This window comes from Schistocerca gregaria, chromosome 3 (assembly GCF_023897955.1).
Source record: "Schistocerca gregaria isolate iqSchGreg1 chromosome 3, iqSchGreg1.2, whole genome shotgun sequence".
In the NCBI taxonomy this organism is placed as follows: Eukaryota; Metazoa; Arthropoda; class Insecta; order Orthoptera; family Acrididae; genus Schistocerca; species Schistocerca gregaria.
The window spans coordinates 61729540-61744378 of record NC_064922.1 but is presented as its reverse complement, the minus strand read 5'-3'; the positions used below and the strand labels follow the sequence as shown (position 1 = coordinate 61744378).

Here is a 14839-nt window from a genome sequence, read left to right as displayed (position 1 = left end):
TGCAGAAGCGGCGGCGACGACGGCCGCGAGAGGCTCTGAGATATGTGAAAAATACATCTATAAGATATAATTCAGACTGCCTCGTCCCACCTTATGCTGTACCACTTTGGCAAATGCTTTATCTGCGCTATTCCCCTTAATCACATCTGAAAGTAATTCTTATATAACGCCTGTCGCTAATTGTTCGTCATCCCAGATACTGTTTGCTATACGGTCACGACGCGCAACTGATTTCGAAAATTCGTCGGCCTCCTGTGAGGATCGAACTCACGACCCCTGGTTTACTAGACCAGTACTCTGGCACTGAGCTAAAGAGGCGCGGCCTAGCTGTTCTTTTGCGTACTTCGTTCTTACGGTCGTCTGGATCATCAGTCTTCAGCTGACAACACTTCATATCACCGACTAATATTTGCAGCTTTGGCGACCTATTACTGCTTGGCTACACATGTGACACGTAACCGATGTGCTCTCCAAACAACAACACTTGCATTTCAGAACATGTCTTTCACACATGACTACAAAATCACCTTCACTTTCAAATACAGTTTCCTTGCGACTGACAGAGACGTAGGCAAAGTTTAAAGTTGCTATTTCCATTACATAACGTTAATCAGAAAAACGGTAATTTACATCTGCAGCGGAACAAAATTCCGTTCCGCCCAGCGTGGGGCTCGAACCCACGACCCTGAGATTAAGAGAATCATGCTCAAGCGACTGAGCTAGCCGGGCTGCCTTTTAAATTTTTTTTTAATTTTTTAATTGTTTATTTTTTTTATGCATCTCAGCGCTAGGCAGTCGGCGGCAAGGCGGGCAGGCGTCGCATCCTGAGGCCTGGCCACGATGTCACTGCCATACCTCGCACTCATTCGCATGGTTTTGTGATTTTATGTTATGGCTATTTGTGTATTATTCATTTTTGTATTAATTTTTAAAGTGGTATCATGTGCGCCAGTGTTTTTATACATATAAACAGAATGTTAAAATAAATCCATGTCTGGTCTTAGGATTACGCAGCACACTATGAAATCCAGCACAGCAGATACTCTAAGTTGGTCTTCGCGTACAAATAATTTTCCCAGTTTCCATGTCGTTTATTGGTATGGTGAATTCTGTTGCCAGATGGTTGATTGTGGATTCCTGCTTCTCAAAACCTTGAGCATGCTATGCGTTTGAAGATGCGCGCTGGTAACGTGGGGGCACCATAGAGCAGGGACATGCCAAACAACCATTTCCCGTATTATAAGTCCTCTTGATAGGAATAATAGAAGCTGCAGAAAACTTCTGGTTCTTACTAAATCTTTGTGCAGCTTTGATGAAAGATAATGCGAAATGAAAGTAAACAAATGAGGATCCTCTTCAGGGTGTCGCACTGCGGAACCAAAAGTAAAGTGCTTTCATTGCAAAACGAAAAGGAACACCAAAATACAATTAAATGTTCGAGGCCGAGTGCACGATGTACTCTGTACCGTCTATTGATCCATGATGCAAATCACCCACATCTGACGGTGCGGAGCAGACCAATCCATGGAAACAATAACAATAATAACAAAGTAGTGAAAAAAAAGAAAAACTCCGCCCAATGGATTTAGAAACTTAAATTCTTCCATCACTTAAAGCAATAGTGAGAAAATATTGGAACTGGTCTTTATACTGTCGCAATTTCTTAATCGCATAGTACTCTTCGATGAGGTACATCTGATAATCGTGTAGCGTTGCCGTTGTATGGACGAGCATGTAATAGACGAACTGGCCCATGAGCCAGACATAACTATTATTCTTAGATTGAGGATAAAGCTGCCAGTCCGGTCGGAGCGCGTCTTGAAGTTGAATGGAAGTATCCGACGTCCTATTAATGACAGCGAGTTTCTTTCGTGTCCACTGCCATATCTGTGTTTGATCCCTGCAGTGGAAGAGATGCGGCAGGGTTTCCACTAGGTTACACTTGGCACAAAACGGGGTGGGCCGCAGCTTGATTTTGTGCAATTTCTCTCCAGTGGGAATCACCTTATTGACAGCGTCATACCAAACAGATCGAACTCTGGAACGAAGGAACGGATAACTAATGTTCTTCCATATATTTCTATAGTTTATGCCTAAATGTTTCTTCTCAATTGGGTTATTCAGCTGCCGTTTAGTAAGAGCACGATAGATCTCCGCCGTGTGGAACGGATGCGGGTTATCCTGAACATAGCTGAGCTCCACATAATATCGCCAGACATAGCTGAGCTCGGGATGAATGTGTCCCACATACGTTGGCGCAGACAACTCCTTTGGACGTAAGGTCTTGAAAAGCTGTTCCGTAAGGCTATTTTGGTTACTGTGTAGTATGCGGGAAGTACGAGTTAAAAAAGTAGCCACACATTGGGATTCAAGGTCTTTGACGCCTAAGCCACCTCGGGAACGAAGTAACGAGGTAGCTTTAAAGGAAACTTTAAAGATGTTCCCTCTCCAGACATACCAGCAAGCAAGTGCTAAAAATTTTTTCGCAATGGCTGTTGGGATTGGTAAAACAGCGGCAGTATGATAGAGCTTACTGAAAACGTAACTATTAATAAACTGTGCCCTCTGCATCCGGTCTAAAGACCGCATGTTATGTTCTTTGATCACCGCACGTAAGATGGTAAGCTTGCGTTCCCAATTCGCGTTGAGCATTGCCTGGGGATGTGGTGATATAACCAGGCCTAAATGCCACAGATGTTCGGTCTTCTCCAACCAAGAAATATCGATGGAGTTCGGATTACGACCCAACGGCATGATTTTGGACTTTCGCTCATTAAGTCTGGCACCACAAGCGACAGAGTACTGATGGACAATCCGACGAACTGACCCCAGCTCTTCGGTGGTAGTAATAATCACACTGATATCGGCGGCATAGGCGTGGCAGACCGTTTTGTTGTTTAACGTTTGCAACCCATGTAAAGTTATGTAAAACTTTTTAAGAAGTGGCTCTATAGCAATCGAGAATAAAGTCATGGAAAGGGGGCACCCTTGTCGTACTGCTTGTCGTATAGGCACAGGGGCGGTTAACTGGCCGCTTTTATTACCGGGGTGACGGTGCCGTAAATCGTCTGAGAGACGTCCTCCAGTGCTGTCGGATCACGGGTCTGAGCGGAATAGAGCTGGGCATAATGATTGTAGAACGCTGTGTTTATGTCTTGTTGCGTGGTGAGGCGATGACCGTCCTCCGTATCGATGAAGCGTATCAGCGCTCGTTGGCGTCGTTTACGTTCACGAAGGACGTGGAACATTGACGGGCGTTCGCTAGGTATCCGATCCTGCGTCCTCGAGCGGATGACTACCCCCTCTAGGTGGCGTCGCATATGAGCGAGGATCTGAGCCTTGGCACGGTGGACCGCCGTTTGTCGTTCCGGAGACGGCGCCATAGCATCGCAGGTGCGCAAGACCCGGAAGTAAAAGTCGAGTGTATGTCTTCGCCAAGTAGCATGGTCGCGACCGTAGATTATCAACGTTCGCCTCAGTGCCGGTTTGGCGCAGTCCAACCTCCAGCGGATCGTTGTGGGATACGCACGGAGGCGATTTTCACACGAATGCCACGTATCCTCAACGGCTTGGCGGCAATCCGGGTACGACAGGTGAGCGATTTTTAATTTCCACGGGCTGCGGCTTCTCCACATTTGTCGCCGCCGCAGGGTGACGGCACGAATGTAAACTGAGTGGTCCGAGAATGCTGCAGGCCACAGTTCCACATCCTGTGTTCCAGCGGCGAGAGAGCGTAAGACATAAATCCTGTCGATACGACTGGAAGAGTGACTCGTGAAGTGCGTGAATCCCGGTCGGTGGCCGTGAAGATGTTCCCAAGTGTCCACCATCTGCAGGTCTCGAATTAGCGTCTCGAGTTCCGGGCACGGATTATGACGTGGTAGTTGGTCTCTGGGCGCCAGTACGCAATTGTAGTCACCTCCAAACAACAGACGGTCGTGGGGGCCTTGGAAGAGCGGGGCGACGTCTTCCGCAAAGAATCGTGAACGTTCGCGACGTTTGTCCGTCCCGGAAGGTGCGTAGATATTGATAAGGCGGACACCCAGTACTGTGAGTGCCATTCCTCTTGCCCCAGGCAGAAACATCATATCGTCCGCCACTATCCCTTCCCGAAGAAGTACAGCGACACCGCTGCATGTTGGGGAAGCTGGAGAGACGCAAGCATCGTAACCGTACATGCCTGGAAAGTCGTTGACGTACACTTCCTGGAGGAGGGCTATGTCGATGGAAGCAGAGTTCAACATATCCTGAAGCAAGGATAACTTAGCGCGCGTCCGTATAGTGTTGATGTTTATAGTTGCAATGTGATAAGTTTGAGGTCTATCCACAGCATCCGTGTTGACCATCAGTACCCCTGTAAGGCTGTCTCGTCACTCTAACTGATGGCGGGAAAGGGTCAGCACTGGTGGGATAAATTTCCCCCCGTGTCGTCCGACACGATGGGCAAGGAGTGTGCCTCACAGTCGTCTGCCCAGTCGCCATGAAATACCATCGGCTGTTGGTGGCTGTTAGTGGCTGCTGCGGCACTCGGCGCTGACTCCATCGGCTCTTCTGGCTGGGAATCGGCAGCGGCTGCCTGCTTGTTATCCTGCTGTTCTGTGGGGTCGGAGGGGCTGAAGCCGTCACCACGGCGATCTGTTGAGTTTGAAGTTACAGCGGCCTCTGTACCGCCGGTACCGTCGTCGGAATTTCCACTGTCCATGTCAGACGATCGCTGCAAACACTCCTCCGATGGAGCACGCCGCCGTCTCTTGTGTTTTCGCGGGGAACGCTGTTTACGGTCGTGTGCTTCAGTATCTGAATGTGGGTGGATTTCTTCAGCTGCTCCGGTGTCTGGAAGAAAAGCCGCTGTCGGCACAACCCGTGGGTCAATGTCCATCCTGGCATCCACGCCTTCTTGCAAGGTCGGTCGGCGATTATCTTCAGGTGGGGGTGCCGTTGTAGAGACCGGATCCTGTACTGTAGAAGCCATTATGTTCTCGCCGTCGGGGGCGGCTATCGGACTAATGTCGTCAGTATCGGTAAAGGTTGCTGCCCGTGTAACTTCGGCGTAATTGAGAGGAAGGGTCGTCACCGTAGAAGGAGTCATAGATTCACCTGTCGGGATTTGAGTAAGCCGTCGTCGGGGACAATCCGAACGGACGTGCCCTACTTGGCCACAACCAGAGCAAGTGCGTGGCTGACCGTCATACATAATGATCGCCCTACATCCGCCGATGACAAGATAGGACGGAACATGTTTGGTCAATTCAATTTTAATCTGTCGTACCGCGTTCTTAACGGGGTACGTTGTAAAGGTGGTCCATTCTTCTGCCATATGGCTGATCACTCCGCCGTAGGGCTGGAAAGCCGCGCCGACTACGTCCGGTGGTACTTCAAAAGGGAGTTCGAAGACGCGTATCGTACGTAGGCCAAGCCCCGCGTGATCGATAGAGACCGCCCCAATATGGCCATCAGAATGTTTGAATTTAAGACCGTTCGCATGTGCGCTCACGATTCTGTTGCACACCTCGTCATTTACTAGCTTGACGTAGACAACACTGCTCGTGATAGAGAGATGGATACCAATTATGTCTCGCGGGAAAATTTTAACGTCGTCACGTAAGAAACGTTCCACTTCAAAAGCTCGCGGTCGTGCATGATCGGGTTGAAAACTGATCTTGATGGTGGTTTGTCTGTATGAATGTGCCATGGTGCGTCGGTAGTGATGGACTCCAAACAGGCGACAACGCAGTAGTAAACAACTACGAGCACTCGCGACCACGCGGACGGGACGTAAACAAGACGTCCTCGCCGCAGCGCTGCGGAAAGCAGACTGACCATTAGGCCACACGGTCACTGACTTATATACGACTCATCTCGAAACGCTCACACCCCAGAGGAATTGTGATTTCGTTCTACACAGACGCTGCCCCTTGCTGTTTCCCACCCTTTCGTCACATTCAACCTCTTACGAGACCGACCAAATATAGACTGGGAAACAAAACCACACACTTTGTGCATTCGCAATCGAAGACAGGGCGTCTCTCGCCGCATTTGCTACGATGGCCATTTGCTACTTCTGCAGAAGCGGCGGCGACGACGGCCGCGAGAGGCTCTGAGATATGTGAAAAATACATCTATAAGATATAATTCAGACTGCCTCGTCCCACCTTATGCTGTACCACTTTGGCAAATGCTTTATCTGCGCTATTCCCCTTAATCACATCTGAAAGTAATTCTTATATAACGCCTGTCGCTAATTGTTCGTCATCCCAGATACTGTTTGCTATACGGTCACGACGCGCAACTGATTTCGAAAATTCGTCGGCCTCCTGTGAGGATCGAACTCACGACCCCTGGTTTACTAGACCAGTACTCTGGCACTGAGCTAAAGAGGCGCGGCCTAGCTGTTCTTTTGCGTACTTCGTTCTTACGGTCGTCTGGATCATCAGTCTTCAGCTGACAACACTTCATATCACCGACTAATATTTGCAGCTTTGGCGACCTATTACTGCTTGGCTACACATGTGACACGTAACCGATGTGCTCTCCAAACAACAACACTTGCATTTCAGAACATGTCTTTCACACATGACTACAAAATCACCTTCACTTTCAAATACAGTTTCCTTGCGACTGACAGAGACGTAGGCAAAGTTTAAAGTTGCTATTTCCATTACATAACGTTAATCAGAAAAACGGTAATTTACATCTGCAGCGGAACAAAATTCCGTTCCGCCCAGCGTGGGGCTCGAACCCACGACCCTGAGATTAAGAGAATCATGCTCAAGCGACTGAGCTAGCCGGGCTGCCTTTTAAATTTTTTTTTAATTTTTTAATTGTTTATTTTTTTTATGCATCTCAGCGCTAGGCAGTCGGCGGCAAGGCGGGCAGGCGTCGCATCCTGAGGCCTGGCCACGATGTCACTGCCATACCTCGCACTCATTCGCATGGTTTTGTGATTTTATGTTATGGCTATTTGTGTATTATTCATTTTTGTATTAATTTTTAAAGTGGTATCATGTGCGCCAGTGTTTTTATACATATAAACAGAATGTTAAAATAAATCCATGTCTGGTCTTAGGATTACGCAGCACACTATGAAATCCAGCACAGCAGATACTCTAAGTTGGTCTTCGCGTACAAATAATTTTCCCAGTTTCCATGTCGTTTATTGGTATGGTGAATTCTGTTGCCAGATGGTTGATTGTGGATTCCTGCTTCTCAAAACCTTGAGCATGCTATGCGTTTGAAGATGCGCGCTGGTAACGTGGGGGCACCATAGAGCAGGGACATGCCAAACAACCATTTCCCGTATTATAAGTCCTCTTGATAGGAATAATAGAAGCTGCAGAAAACTTCTGGTTCTTACTAAATCTTTGTGCAGCTTTGATGAAAGATAATGCGAAATGAAAGTAAACAAATGAGGATCCTCTTCAGGGTGTCGCACTGCGGAACCAAAAGTAAAGTGCTTTCATTGCAAAACGAAAAGGAACACCAAAATACAATTAAATGTTCGAGGCCGAGTGCACGATGTACTCTGTACCGTCTATTGATCCATGATGCAAATCACCCACATCTGACGGTGCGGAGCAGACCAATCCATGGAAACAATAACAATAATAACAAAGTAGTGAAAAAAAAGAAAAACTCCGCCCAATGGATTTAGAAACTTAAATTCTTCCATCACTTAAAGCAATAGTGAGAAAATATTGGAACTGGTCTTTATACTGTCGCAATTTCTTAATCGCATAGTACTCTTCGATGAGGTACATCTGATAATCGTGTAGCGTTGCCGTTGTATGGACGAGCATGTAATAGACGAACTGGCCCATGAGCCAGACATAACTATTATTCTTAGATTGAGGATAAAGCTGCCAGTCCGGTCGGAGCGCGTCTTGAAGTTGAATGGAAGTATCCGACGTCCTATTAATGACAGCGAGTTTCTTTCGTGTCCACTGCCATATCTGTGTTTGATCCCTGCAGTGGAAGAGATGCGGCAGGGTTTCCACTAGGTTACACTTGGCACAAAACGGGGTGGGCCGCAGCTTGATTTTGTGCAATTTCTCTCCAGTGGGAATCACCTTATTGACAGCGTCATACCAAACAGATCGAACTCTGGAACGAAGGAACGGATAACTAATGTTCTTCCATATATTTCTATAGTTTATGCCTAAATGTTTCTTCTCAATTGGGTTATTCAGCTGCCGTTTAGTAAGAGCACGATAGATCTCCGCCGTGTGGAACGGATGCGGGTTATCCTGAACATAGCTGAGCTCCACATAATATCGCCAGACATAGCTGAGCTCGGGATGAATGTGTCCCACATACGTTGGCGCAGACAACTCCTTTGGACGTAAGGTCTTGAAAAGCTGTTCCGTAAGGCTATTTTGGTTACTGTGTAGTATGCGGGAAGTACGAGTTAAAAAAGTAGCCACACATTGGGATTCAAGGTCTTTGACGCCTAAGCCACCTCGGGAACGAAGTAACGAGGTAGCTTTAAAGGAAACTTTAAAGATGTTCCCTCTCCAGACATACCAGCAAGCAAGTGCTAAAAATTTTTTCGCAATGGCTGTTGGGATTGGTAAAACAGCGGCAGTATGATAGAGCTTACTGAAAACGTAACTATTAATAAACTGTGCCCTCTGCATCCGGTCTAAAGACCGCATGTTATGTTCTTTGATCACCGCACGTAAGATGGTAAGCTTGCGTTCCCAATTCGCGTTGAGCATTGCCTGGGGATGTGGTGATATAACCAGGCCTAAATGCCACAGATGTTCGGTCTTCTCCAACCAAGAAATATCGATGGAGTTCGGATTACGACCCAACGGCATGATTTTGGACTTTCGCTCATTAAGTCTGGCACCACAAGCGACAGAGTACTGATGGACAATCCGACGAACTGACCCCAGCTCTTCGGTGGTAGTAATAATCACACTGATATCGGCGGCATAGGCGTGGCAGACCGTTTTGTTGTTTAACGTTTGCAACCCATGTAAAGTTATGTAAAACTTTTTAAGAAGTGGCTCTATAGCAATCGAGAATAAAGTCATGGAAAGGGGGCACCCTTGTCGTACTGCTTGTCGTATAGGCACAGGGGCGGTTAACTGGCCGTTAACCTTCACGCGTGAAGACGTTCCGCAGATACATTTCTTAATAAGCTGTCGAAAACGCTGACTGAATCCCATTTTACTCATTGTGCGCAATAAAAATCCGTGATTAATTCTGTCAAACGCCTTATCGAAGTCGAGAAACAGTAACGCCAAATCAGTGTTGGTAATCCAAGTTAAATAAGCCAGGTCACGATATTCACACAGGGCATTTAACATAGATCGACCACTGACTGCACTCGTCTGATAAGGGCCAAGTACTTTGCCAAGAAGCACTTTAAGCCTGTTGCTTATAATCCTAGTCAAGATCTTGAAATCGGAGTTAAGCAACGTAATGGGCCGAAAATCATTTAACATAGTCGGATTTGATGTTTTAGGAACCAGGACAACCATTCCTTGCGTGAACTGCGGGGGGAAGGCAGCATGCGAGAGCAATTCATTGTACATTTGGGTCAATTCGTCGCCGATCACATCCCAATACCGTGAATAAAATTCGACCGGTAAGCCGTCTAAGCCGGCAGCTTTGTTCTTGGCAGCGCACGCAATAATGGACTTAACTTCAGAGTAGGTGACATTGGCCAAGAGATCAGCGTTATCATCCTGATCCACTGTGGAGGCGATGTCGGTTAAAAATCATCCCCCGCCGATAGATCGGTATCTGACTCAGAATAATGTTCTCGAAAATAATTGAAGACATACGCCTTGATAGCACCCTGCTCATTGTACAGATGCCCCCCAGCATCCGTAAGATGAGCAATAAGTTTTTGTTTACCACGTTTCTTTTCCCGTATGATATGGAATAACGATGTGGACTCGTGGGAAACGTCATCAGAAGAGCGCGATCGTACCCGATTACCAACAAGTGCTTCACGAACTAAAGCTGTAAGTTTTGCTTTGATACGCTTGATGCGGATCAGGTTGTCGGACAATGCGGAGGGATCGCTGTACAGCTGGCGTAAACCGAGGAAATAAAATTCTAGAGACTGTTTCCTCCAATAAGCCCTGGTCCTGGCAAACTGGCAAAGACATTTCTGAATCCGCGGCTTAACAAAATCCGTCCACCAAAGAATGCGCTCCCTATACCGAGCTTGCCTCTGGAGGCACTGCTGCCACGTGGCAACGAGGCAACGCCTTAAGTCCGCTTCTTCTAGCAGAGAGACATTCAGCTGCCACGTGCCGCGTCCCAAAAATGTCTTCTGTCGCAAATGCCGTAACGTTATGTGGTATGCGGAGTGGTCACTAAAACTGAGCGGCCATAGTTCACGATCACGAATGGTATTTAAAAGATCTTGAGAAACATAAAACCTATCCAGACGGCTGGAAGAAGCAGCGCTCACATAGGTATATCCCATCGTGTGTGGTCGAAGGTGACACCAACTATCTTTTAAATGCAGTCCATCTGTTAACATTAGTAGCTCGGGACAAAAATTAAAATTCGGACGTTGATCTGCTTTTCGCAAAACGCAGTTAAAATCCCCACCCAGGATGATCTTCAGACGAATGTTTGTTAATAATGGCACAACTTCAGCCCTAAAAAAATCACTTCTGTCCCGTCTGCCAGCGGACCCTGTCGGGGCGCACACGTTCAGGAGAAGCAAATCCTCTAATTGGACGGCAATGCCGTGTCCCGTTTCTAAGATCGCTGTAGGTTGGTAAGCGATGCCAGCTTTGAATAAAATCGCAGTTCCCGTCTCAGTGCCTAGATTTAATATGGCATCATACCCAGGTATTTCTCTAACCTTGGGTGACACAACTTCTTGGAAGAAAACTATATCGATATCTGCTGCATGTAGAGAGTCGGTCAAACATTTAAGTTTGACATCGGATGCGATCCGATTTAAATTAACTGTGGCAAGTGTGTAATCTTGCATGGTGGGGATAGGAAGGGTCCGTTTTATTCACTGTCGTCGGCCCAAGACTTTTCGGATGGCGTATGCTGATGGCCAGTATCCATCAGCTCAGGACTCGGACGGTCGACATGCATGTCCATATCGGCCTCCCCCACGTGGCGGGCGACGGAACCCATTTCATCTGTGCTGCCGCGGTCACTGCCGTCTTTTCGGATCTGCTTTATGGTGCGCTGCAGTTTCTTTTCCAGTGCGTATCTCCTCCTCACTCTGCTTCCGTGCCGCCCGCTTAGATTTCCCCGTTCTTTGGGGAGGTGCGTCGGCGTCAGAAACGGTTTTGGTATCCGTCAAGAGGCTGTGCGTAGAGCCTTCCTCAGATTGGTCACTGCCGGGAGGGAGGGGTGTGTGGGGCGCAACGTCAGGGGTGCAAGAAATGCGCGACCTGTCGCCACCATCCGACAACTGTTTCAGCTCAGCGTACATGGTTGGAGTAATGACGGGAGTCGGTCCTGCATGGTCGGCACGACGGCCGACAGTCGTGGAAACCTGCAGGTGTGCAGCGTGGCTGTCGGCATCGGTGACATCACTACGAACGGGACATTGGGGGGTTGTCGCAGAGTTGTTGACAACAACTGCGCCGGCGTCTGGGGTCACCGCAGCCGGTTGGTGGAGCGTCGGGTGTGTCACAGGCGACTCCATCAGAGTCTGGGCGTAAGACAACCGATTGTCATCTTGCCCATCGAGAGGCGTAAGACGATGTTGCATTCTTCGTCGACCCGCCCGGACACGGGGACAAGCAGATTTTAAATGGTCGGTAGAACCACAAATTACGCAAGTTCTCGGTTGTCCTTCGTACATCACCACCGCTCGAAAACCCTGCACCAAAATGTTGGACGGGATGTGCTTCGTCAAATCAATTTTCGCATTCCTAAAGCCATTATCTACATTGAAATGTGTGTAACCCCTCCACTGCTCGGCATGAATTTGCAGGACATTACTGTAGGGAGACAAAGCTTGCCGAATTCTATCGAAGCTAACTTCGAAAGGCAGATTAAATATCCGGCCGTTTCGAAGCCCTAGGCCAGCATGACTAACAGACACTGCATATTTCGCCTTTAGAATTCACAAAATCCGCTGTGCCCTCCGTGAGGGTCATAATACGAACGCAAGGATCGTCACTAACAAATTTTACATACACAGCGTTCGCAAGAAAATCATATGAAAAGCCAAGAACTACTTCATCTCGCAGTCCTAAACGATCGTAAAACCAGTCAACGAGTTCATGAACCTGAGGTCAAGCATATCCATACGGAAATCCAAATCGTAGCGTGTAACGTCTCAACACATCTTCCATCACTTTCTTGAAGTACTACTTACAGTACCAACAGCTGCGGGCGACGCCAAGCTGCTGTTTCCCACCCATTCGTTACATTCAACCTCTTACGAGACTGACCAAATATAGACTGGGAACAAGACCACACATTTTGTGCATTCGGAATCGAAGGCGGGGCGTCCCTCGCCGCATTTGCTACGATGGTCATTTGATACTTCTGTAGAAGCAGCGGCGCCGCCGCCGCCGCCGACGACGACGACCGCGAGAGGCTCTGAGATATGTGAGAAATACATCTATAAAATATAATTCAGACTGCCTCGTCCCACATTATGCTGTACCGCTTTGGCAAATGCTTTATCTGCGCTATTCGCCTTAATCACATCTGAGAGTAATTCTTAATAAAACGCCTGTCGCTAATTGTTCGTCATCCCAGATACTGTTTGCTATACGGCCACGATGCACAACTGATTTCCAAAATTCGTCTGCCTCCTGTGAGGATCGAACTCACGACCCCTGGTTTACTAGACCAGCGCTCCGCCACTTTTATTTTTTTTATTTTTATTTTTTTACAGACTGTGTGTACTATATCCCTCTTGTTGTAAGCACTAGACAATCAGAACAGCTACAGGGCGGAGTAATTCACATCCTCAGCGGTAATTGCATTGTCACAAAGGCAGAGCAATTCCATAGGCGTCAGCTTCAAAAAGGTCGCATGCCGATACCCGGGTTCGAACTAGGGACCCTTAGATCTTCAGTCTAACGCTCTCCCAACTGAGCTTTTTTTTATCAACAACTAAAACACTCTTCTTTGCTTGTCTCTGATTGCTTCTGGAGAAGTATAGAAAAAAAATAGCTCCGTTGCTAACACAAGAATTGTCCTCATTTTCCGGCGTACTGGAGTCTGCGAGTGGCGGGGGTGGGAACCAGGACGCGTCACAGAAGCAGTGGGGCCTCTTCGCGGCACCACTGGTGTCCTGCGGCCCGGGCCCACCCACTTACACTCACATGTCTCACCCTATACCCATTCTATTAAATGTTAATTTAAGCATATTGCCGAAAATGTTGCCATGATTAGGATATCCGCAGGTTTTTGCGAATTCGATGTCCATAAACAGCTTGAATTCTAAGTGATCGTCACCACCAAGTTTATTAAAAACATAGCTGGAATAGGTGCCCAGCAACCACATAACTACATTATTTTTCGACGGCGGATAAAATCGCACGTCGGGTCGAGACAACATAGTTGAAGGTATGTTGGTGGTTGTGGTCCTCGTAATGATGGCTAGTTTTTCTCTCAGCCAACTCCAATTTCGTGCACGTTCTCCGCAGGTATAACTGTGCATAACGGTATCCACCAGTTGACGGCTATGGCACAGAGTTGTATCACTGAGTCCGATTTTATGTAGCCTCTCACTTGTACTAATCACTTCATTGATTGCTTTGTACCATGCAGTTCGAGCGGCTGAAGTAAGGATCCTGGAACTGACATTACGCCACACTATATCCCAGTTGATGCCACTGCACTTCGTAACAATTGGATTTGGTCCTTCATGTTGTCGCCAGTATGCCAATATTGCTGTAGCTGCTAAATGTCGAGAATTTAAGCTCTTGACTGATGTAGCTGCATGCAAGGAAATAGTCGCGGATGTATTTGAGCTTGTAACTGATGGTCTGAATGTTCAGCGGGGGGTCAAGGCTTTGCGGCCTGACAGCATAGAATAATTGCGCCGTAATGCCCGAAGGGCAGTTGGTAAGGATAGAGACCGTCCTTGTGACATAGAGAGCCGCTGCCTTTTTCTTGATGTCGACTAAGCCCATCCCTCCGTTCAGGGGGTGGAGTGTAGCAGTTTTGGCAGATACACGAAAAATTTCCACGCGCTAAATAAAATTTGCTATCGTCGACATAGTATTTCTAGCAATGACAGCAGGGAGCGGCAGGAGCTGCGCCATGTAGTAGGCTTTTGATAAGATACAGGCATTGATAAGTTGAATGCGATCAAATTGGTTGAGGCTGCGATGGTAATTATCAATTAGGGCTCCATTTATTTTACGTGCTACATCTCGCCAGTTTGCCGCTATCATCTGTAGAGAGGACGCCATCAACATGATCCCCAGAGCCTTGTGTTCTCTGACTTGTTTAGCATAATCAACACGCAAATGCTGGAGGCCACAGAGGTTCAGAAATTTGCTTTTGTGTTCATTTAACTGCGCTCCTGACACCAGACAGTATTTCCGAAGTTCAGCCTCTAATACGGTGACATCATCGACATCGCGAATCACTACACCCACATTGTCGGCATAAGCTCCGATTACACTTTTTACCCCAGAAATTGTAATCCCAGTGAGTTTCGTCTGCAACTGTTGTAACAGAGGTTCAAGGAAAAGTACAAAAGCAACATAGACAGAGGGATCCCTTGTGGAACCCCTCGGTTGATTGGTATTGGTCGCGTCAGTCGTGAGTTGACAGAAAGTTTTGCAGTGATTCCCATGGCCGCGTTTTTAATCATGTCAATCGTGTTCCGAGAGTAGCCCAATCTTTGCATAGTCTCGAGAAGGTAAGCATGATT

General features: G+C 47.4%; 4 non-coding genes across 4 annotated transcripts; all 4 read right to left on the bottom strand.

Moving 5' to 3' along the window:
* Window positions 1-246: 246 nt before the first annotated feature.
* Window positions 247-318, bottom strand: Trnat-agu (transfer RNA threonine (anticodon AGU)). Its single transcript has one exon. It is a non-coding gene; the product is annotated as a tRNA-Thr (tRNA).
* Window positions 319-656: 338 nt separating this feature from the next.
* Window positions 657-729, bottom strand: Trnak-cuu (transfer RNA lysine (anticodon CUU)). The gene has a single exon. It is a non-coding gene; the product is annotated as a tRNA-Lys (tRNA).
* A 5579-nt stretch (window positions 730-6308) lies between these two features.
* On the bottom strand, window positions 6309-6380 carry Trnat-agu (transfer RNA threonine (anticodon AGU)). The gene has a single exon. It is a non-coding gene; the product is annotated as a tRNA-Thr (tRNA).
* Window positions 6381-6718: 338 nt separating this feature from the next.
* Trnak-cuu (transfer RNA lysine (anticodon CUU)) lies at window positions 6719-6791 on the bottom strand. Its single transcript has one exon. It is a non-coding gene; the product is annotated as a tRNA-Lys (tRNA).
* Between the last annotated feature and the right edge of the window lie 8048 nt (window positions 6792-14839).